Genomic DNA, 8,671 nt, shown 5'->3' on the forward strand with positions numbered 1-8,671 from the left:
ATGTGATATCAATGATATTGTTCTATAATTTGTTCATTCCATTGGTCACCTTTCTTTGGAATGGGCACAAATATGGATCTTTTCCAGTCAGTTGGCCAAGTAGCTGTCTTCCAAATTTCTAGACATAGATGAGTGAGTGCTTTCAGTGCTTCATCAGCCTGTTGAAACAGTTTCATTGGCATTCCATCCATTCCTGGAGCATTGTTTTTGGCTACTGCTTTCAGTGCAGCTTGAACTTCCTCCTATAGTACCATTGATTCTTGCTCATGTGCTACCTCTTGAGATGGTGCAATGTTGACTAATTCTTTGTGGTACAATGACTGTGTATTATTTCCATTTTCTTTTGATGCTTCCTACATCATTCAACATTTTACTCATAAAATGCTTCCATATTTCAAATTAAGGCTTGAATATTTTCTTATGTTCTTTCAGGTTAAGATATTCTGAGCTGTTCTTCCTTTTTAGTTTTCTAACTCTAGGTCTTGCACATTTCATTATAATACTTTACTTTGTCTTCTTGACCTGCCCCTGACATTTTTCTATTCAGCTCTTAGACTTCATCATTTCTTCGATTCACCTTAACAACTCTTTGATAATGAGCAGATTTCACAGGCTCTTCTGTAATTCATTTTGATCCTTTCTTTCTTTTTATTTTAAAGCAATGACAACTTTACTTTTTAACACTTTATTTTTATTAAAATATCATTTTATTGGGGGCTCTTACAGCTCTTATAACAAACAATCCATAGATCAATTGTATCAAGCATATTTGTACATATGTTGCCATCATTATTGTCTAAATATTTACTTTCTATTGAGCCCTCTCTATCAGCTCCTCTCTCCCCCCTCTCGTGACCCCTTGATAAATTATAAATTATTATTATTTTCATATCTTACAGTGACCGCTGTCTCCCTTCCCCCACAGTTTCTGTTGTTCATCACCCCGGGTGGGGTGGTGGTGGTGGTGATGGTGGTTCTGTGTTGATCATTGCGATCAATTGGTTCTTCCTTCTTCTCCCCATCTCCCCCCTACCTTCCCCCAACATTTCTGTTATCACTGCTTCCATTCCTGTTCCTGGATTCCATGTGTCGTGAGCTCTAATCTATTATCTATGCCTGTGTATATGCCCCAGTCTAGCTGGCAGTGAAAGGCAGGACTGGGGTCGTGATAGTGGGGAGGTAAGGAAGTCCCAAGGAACCAGAAGAATATTGTGTGTTTCATCAGTGCTATACTGCGCCCTGGTTGACTAATCCCTTCCCTGTGACCCATCTGTGAAGGGATGTCCCGTGTCTATGATGGGTTTTGAATCTCTACTCCGACCTCCCTGGTTCTCAACAAGATGGTTTTCTTGTTTGTTTGTTTTGGATCTTCTGATACCTGTTACCTGATCCTGTTGACACCTCATGATTGCACAGGCTGGTGTGCTTCCTCCATGTGAATTTGTTGCTTCTCTGCTAGATGGCTACTTGTTTATCTTCAAGCATTTAAGACCCCAGATGCTATATCTTTTGATAGCCAGGCACCATCTGCTTTCTTCACCACATTTGCTTAGGCACCCATTTTGTCTTCAGCGGTTGTGTTGGGAGGGTGAGCATCACAGAATGCCAGGTTGTTAGAACAAAGTGTTCTTATGTTGAGGGACGGCTTGAGCAAAGGCCCAAAGTCTGTCCACTTCCTCAATGTATTACCATATAAATATATGTACATAGGCCAATACCTCTATTTTTATGAATTAATGTATGTACATATGTACACACCTATGCTTATACCTGTATTCATAGCTTTGCTTCCTAGATCTTTCCTGTTTCCTTTTACCTTCCTCCCCACCATCATGCTTGCCCTTCTTCCGTGTCTTAGTACTTCCACTCAGCTAGATTGCTGTTGCTCCAACACCTCCAGGATCTCTACGTCCTCCTAATTGTTGATTATAATTCCTAGTTGTTCCCCTGTCTATAGCATTGTTTGCTCACCACTCCCTTCCCCTGCCTCATTCTTCCCCCAAGTCCCTCCAGAATCAGTTGCTTTCTCTTCGAGCTTGCTTCCCATGCCTATCTCTTAATTTTCTGTTTTGACAGCAGAAGCCCTGGCCCGATGATTTTACCTGGATGCCATCTTGGTTCTCCTCTCTCTTATGATCTTTTACTTTTTGCATATATGATGTTTCTGGTGCCATTCCACAGTTCTCAAGGTCTTCTGTCATTGGTGTTTAATGCATCAAATCTATTCTCGAGATGATCTTGAACTTTGGATGGGATACACTTAAGATGGTATTTGAACCTGAACTTACATATGAGCAATTCATGGTCTATTTATAGTCTGTCGCTGGTCTGGTTTTAGCTACTGATACTGAGCTGCTTCATCATCTCTTCTTGTAGTTTTCATCAATTTCATTTTTTGTGTATTTCATCTGGAGAAGTCCATGTGTTAGAGTGGTCTTTAGTGTCATTGAAAAGGGGCATTTGCAATGAAGAAGCTGGTCTTTCAAAATTCTGTCATGTGATGTCCTGCTTCATTTCTATTACCAAGATTATATTTTCCAACTTCAGTTCCTTCTCCTTTGTTTCCAACTTTTGCATTCCAATCACCAACAAGTATCAATATATCTTCATTGCACAGTTCATCAATTTCAGACTGAAGATGTAGATGGAATTCTTCAATTTCTTCATCATTAGCTTTAGGAGTTGGTGCATAAGTTTGAGGAATAAGTTTATTTCCGGCCAAGTCAGACTAAAAAACCAAGCCCACTGCCATTGAATCAATGCTGACTCATAGCGACCCCCTCCTCTGCCACAACATTATGGGGTTTTGATACTGTAATTGTTTACTGGAGTAGAAAGTCCAGTGTGTTCCCCTCCGGGTTGCTGGTAGTTACAAACTGCCGACCATGCTGATTGCATCCCAATGTGTAACCACTACACTTCCAGTGGTCACAAGTAAAAAGGCCAGGTTATCTATCTATCTATATATTCCTTTTTGAAAACTGTTTTTATTTGTTTGCTTCTTTCTCTCTCTTTCTTTTCTTTTTTCTTTTTTTTAAAAACATTTTATTAGGGCTCATACAACTCTTATCACAATCAATACATATACATACATCAATTGTATAAAGCACATCTGTACATTTTTTGCCCTAATCATTTTCAAAGCATTTGCTCTCCACTTAAGCCCTTTGCATCAGGTCCTCTTTTTTTTCCCCTCCCTCCCCGCTCCCCACTCCCTCATGAGCCCTTGGCAATCCACAGATTGTTATTTTGTCATATCTTTCCCTATCTGGAGTCTCCCTTCCCCCCCTTCTCTGCCGTCCGTCTCTCAGGGAGGAGGTCACATGTGAATCCTTGTAATCAGTTTCCCCTTTCCAACACACTCACCCTCTACTCTCCCAGTATCGCCCCTCACACCCCTGGTCCTGAAGGTATCATCCACCCTGGATTCCCTGTGCCTCCAGCTCCCATATGCACCAGTGTACAACCTCTGCCCTATCCAGTCCTGCAAGGTAGAATTCGGATCATGGTAGTTGGGGGGAGGAAGCATCCAGAATCTGGGGGAAAGCTGTATTCTTCATCGGTGCTACATCGCACCCTGACTGACTCATCTCCTCCCCTAGACCCCTCTGTGAGGGGGTCTCCAGTGGCTGACAAATGGGCTTTGAGTCTCCACTCTGCACTTCCCCCTTCATTCACTATGTTTTTTGGTTTTTTTTTTTTTTGATGATGCCTTATCCCTGATCCCTTTGGCACCTCGTGATCGCACAGGCTGGTGTGCTTCTTCCATGTGGGCTTTGTTGCTTCTGAGCTAGATGGCCACTTATTTACCTTCAAGCCTTTAAGACCCCAGACACTATCTCTTTTGATAGCCAGGCACCATCAGCTTTCTTCACCACATTTGCTTATGCACCCGTTTGTCCTCGGTGATCGTATCATGGAGGTGTGCAGCCAATGATATGATTTTTTGTTCTTTGATGCCTGATAACTGATCCCTTTGGGACCACGTGATCACACAGGCTGGTGTGTTCTTCACTATTTATTTATTTTTAAATCAATTAAAGATCATTGCTAAGTGCTTGGAGAAATATCAAGGTTCTACCCTGAAGGCATTCAAGTTCATGCAGTAATTATGTTGCCAGTAGATAAGATCTGGGTCGCCATTTACTATTTTGAACAATGTTAAATTTTTTTCTGCAAACATTTGACAGAGGAAGCCATGGAGTTTGCTCCCTACAAAACTGCTTCAAAATTCAGTGAAAATCAAGGAAGTTAAATTTAACCATGTGGCAAGTTCTAGGGAATGTTCAACAGGTTTTTAAAAAATGAACAAAGGGCTTCAGCAAGGGGACAAAGGAGGCAGGGTTCACAGAAACAGAGGCATCTTGGGTTTGTCACTCCCTGAGGTGTCAGGCTCCATTGCTTCCCTAAATGGGCATGTTTGCCAGATGGTTTTATTTGTCCACACTTGCTGAAGGGGATGTTTAATTCAAAGGGGGCTGCTATACTTTGACTTTTAGCAAACCAAATATTAATACACCAGATGCCAAACTATATTACATTTCCAGGATTTGATAAAGCAGCAGACTAGCTCTTTTACACTCTTTATCAATAGAACTTAGCATAGAGACAATGAGTCCTGGTGGCATAGTGGATTACATGTTGGGCTGCTGTCCTCAAGGCCAGCAGTTTGAAACCACCAGCCCTTCTGCCCCTCAAAAGATTTACAACCTCAGAAACCCAATCTCCACTGCCCGCTAAGGTTCCTATGAATCAGAATTGACTTGATGGCAGTGAGTTTGGTCTTGGCTTTATAAAGAGCCAAGGCAACACTGGATTGAGTCTATGGCTGAGACAAGAATGCTTACAGAGAGATGGGAGCCTTCAAACTGATGGGCACATATGACAATAATTCACCAGGTAGGAAGGGAAAATCTAAGATGAGATAAAACTTGTAGAATCTTGTGTTGCTAACTATTATCGAGTCAGCTGCCCCATTGCCAATGTACGGGGTCCTGGTGTGCTACAGAATAGAACAATTCCACTGGGTTCTGGGCTGTTATTTGTCTATGAGGATTTTTTGGTCTTAATTTAATTATTTTAACAGCTTTATTGACCCTTTTTCTATATACCATACAATTCAATAACTCAATCATATAAAGAAAAGTTATATAATCATTACCACACTCAATTTTAGTACATTTCTTCTTCCTTGTACTCATTGTTATCTGTGTAATTATTTTTTAATTGTGGCAAGAATATACACAACAGAACATGCTCAAATTCAATAATATTTACACATATTCTTCAGTGCCATTGACTATACTCTTCACATTGTATCACCATTATTTATATCCTTTTCCAAATCACTCCACCACCATTCACATAAACTCAGTGCCCCCTAAGCGAAAAGTCTTCTCCTTCACCCATGGTAACTGTTGGTCAAGTTTGATTTCTTTTTATTTTAAAGTAGTGTTCTTGATATAATATTCACCTATCACACTTCCATAGTTAAACTGCTTTGAAAATGAATTGGGTATACATCATCACAATCAGTTAGAATGCTCCCTCCACCTCCTGCGTTCGTTGCATCCCTGATAAACCATCGCATCAGTTATTGTGTCTGTGCATCCACTCCCACTGTGCTTCATAAACTGGGAAGCCTAACAATAAAAAATAACAACAAAACAGAAAGAAAATAATAATTATAATATAACGAGAGACAACAAAAAGTAGTAAGAAGGAGAAGATCACCACCAATATTGAAAAAGCCAGAGGAGAAATTTATGTCATAGAACAAGCAAGAACTATTTGAGCCTAGAACAAATTCAGGCTGGGCCAAGAGGGAGGTCAACTGACCAAGTATCATTTTATACCATGATTCGAGCCGCCATACGATAGTCTACAATAATCTCTGTCTGAGTCCCTTGTGGCTAGAGGGGATCTGCCAGAAACTTTATCTGACTAGATCCTCTGCAGATGGGTTCTGGGCTCCCACTGTCCTCCACGGCCTTCTACAAATTGGGTGTGCACAATTTAAGTGGTGAAGCTTTCCCCTTTGTCGTATTGAGATTTTGTCATTGCCATGTTTGGATCACGCAGGATTCTTTTCCTATGGGACTGACTACTGGCGGGGAGGAGGGGCTTGAGCCTCCACCTTTCGGTTAGTAGCAAACTGTTTTCACTACTTAGATGCCTATAGCTTGCGGGTGTAACAAAACCATGGAGATTATTTTTAAAATGTCAAGAGGTTTAGTAAAACTTACCATTATCAGAACTTTTGCTCTGAGGGTGAAGGACATGAAGTAGTTATTGGGCATATAAGTAAAGCTGTTGCATTAAGGAAATCTCAATATATATTTTGACACTGGAATAAAATTACTAAGCAGCTGTCTGATTCTAGACAAATGCACTTGGTTAATCCAGGCTTTAATTGTCTCCTGTATAAAATGGAGAGGTTTAAGTAGAATTTATTCTTTATCCTTTCCACTATCCCAAGAAACAAATCTCCCAGGAATGTAGTCTCCAAATGAAGGAAAAAAGCAAAGTAGCCATTTGGAGAGATTGCAAACAACCCGAGAGAGGAAATAAATTTGCACAAGACTATTATGAACTACAAAGCAAACACTGAGGCGGACACTTGGACTTCTGGATTCTAATGGATGGGGGAGGATGGTTACATGATCAGGGAAAGGGTCACTGTGAATCCTCGGCTGTGCTGACAGAAATGCCAGATTTACACAAACAATCAGAAGAAGAATACCACCACACTCTTTCTCTATCTTGTTATTAGGAAATAAAGATGAACATTCCTGGAACTCTGATAAGCAAGGTTCCAGTACGCAGGTCAGCTGAGGTTCAGCCAGGAAGGCCATTTACTTAACACTGTGGCTGCCTGGACTGAAGAAGAGACACTTTCAGTTTTCAACTTAGTTGAGGCTATATGCACATGCTGGAAGGATTAGTGTGTCATCTATAAGCAGATGCTATTTATAAAACAAAACAAAAATACAGATGAAAACCACATACTGTTTCAGTGGTAAAATCATGTATAAAAACTTATATCTATGTATATAGGATAAATGTTGTATTTCCTTTGTGTAAAGATAATAAGGCAACATAGTTAAAATATTTGATTAGTAAAAACTACATTCTAGTGATACAGACATTCAAGAATTTTACCGGCATCTGCAGTCTGAAATTGAGTAAACAGGCAATCAAGATACATTTATAATGATTGACAATTGGAATGCAAAAGTTGGAAACAAAGAGGAAGGGATAGTAGTTGGAAAATACAGCCTTGGTGACAGAAATGAAGTTGGAGATTGCATGATAGAATCTGGCAAGACCAACAATTTCTTCATCAAAAATAGCTATATGTATGGATTTTTTTCCAGCTGTAAAACAGAGAAATCAAATTGACTACACCTGTGGGGATACTGTATGGTTTAACATCAGGAAAGGTATATGTCGGGGTTGCATCCTCTCACCATACTTGTTCAATCTGGATGCTGAGCAAATCAGCAGAGAAGCTGGATTGTGTGTAGAAAAGTGTGACATCAGGATTGGAAGAAGGCTTATCAACAACCTGTGGTATGCAGATGACACAACCTTGCTTGCTGAAAATGAAGAGGAATTGAATCGCTTGCTGATGGATATCAAGGATATTTGTAAGAATTTACAACTCAATGTAAGGAAGATAAAAATCCTCATAAGTGGACCAATAGGTAACATCACAGTTAATGGAGAAAAGATTGAAGTTGTAAAGGATTTTGTCTTATTGGATCTACAATCAATTCTCATGGAAGCAGCAGCCAAGAGATCAAAAGACATGTTGCATTGAGTGACTGCTGCCAAGACTGATTACAGCATTGACGGGCAAGGCCTTTACTCTGAAGACTATGGTGCTCCTAACCCAAGCTATGATATTCTCCATTGCATCAGATGCATGTGAAGGTTGGACATTAAATAAAGAAGACCAAAAAAAGTGTTGATGCATTTGAATTGTGGTGCTGGAGAAGAATATCAAAAGTGCCATGGACTGCTGAAAGGACAAACTAATCTGTCTTGGAAGAAGTAAGGCCAGGGTGCTCCGTAGAGGCAAGGTGGCAAGACTTTGTCTTATGTACTTAGGACATATTGTCAGGAGAGACCAGTCCCTGGAGAAGGACGTCATGCTTGGTAAAGTGGAAAAGGAGGGGGCAGAGAAAGAGGAAGGCCCTTGAGGAGATGGACGGACACAGTGGTGCATCAGTGGGTTCAGGCACAGGAACAATTGTCAGGATGGCGCAGGACTGTGCAGTGTTTTGTTCTTTTGTGTATAGGGTCACTATGGGTCGAAATCAGTTTGATGGCACTCAACAACAGCGACAACACACCTGTGGGAAGAGACATGGAACTAGGAATCTCATTGCTGTTGTCAAATGGACCTTGGCTGAAAGCAGACCATACCAGAAAAAAATGCCTACTTGTGTTTCATTGACTATGCAAAGGCATTCAACTACGTGGATTATAGCAAGCTATGGATATCCTTGAGAAGAATGGGAATTCCAGAACACTTCATTGTGCTCATGGGGAACCTATATGTGGATCAGGAAACAGTTGTGTGAATAGAACAAGGGGATACTGCATATTTTAAAATCAAGAAGGGTGTGCATCAGTGTTGTGTCTTCTCATTATACTTACTCAATAT

This window comes from Tenrec ecaudatus, chromosome 2, assembly GCF_050624435.1.
Source record: "Tenrec ecaudatus isolate mTenEca1 chromosome 2, mTenEca1.hap1, whole genome shotgun sequence".
In the NCBI taxonomy this organism is placed as follows: domain Eukaryota; kingdom Metazoa; phylum Chordata; class Mammalia; order Afrosoricida; family Tenrecidae; genus Tenrec; species Tenrec ecaudatus.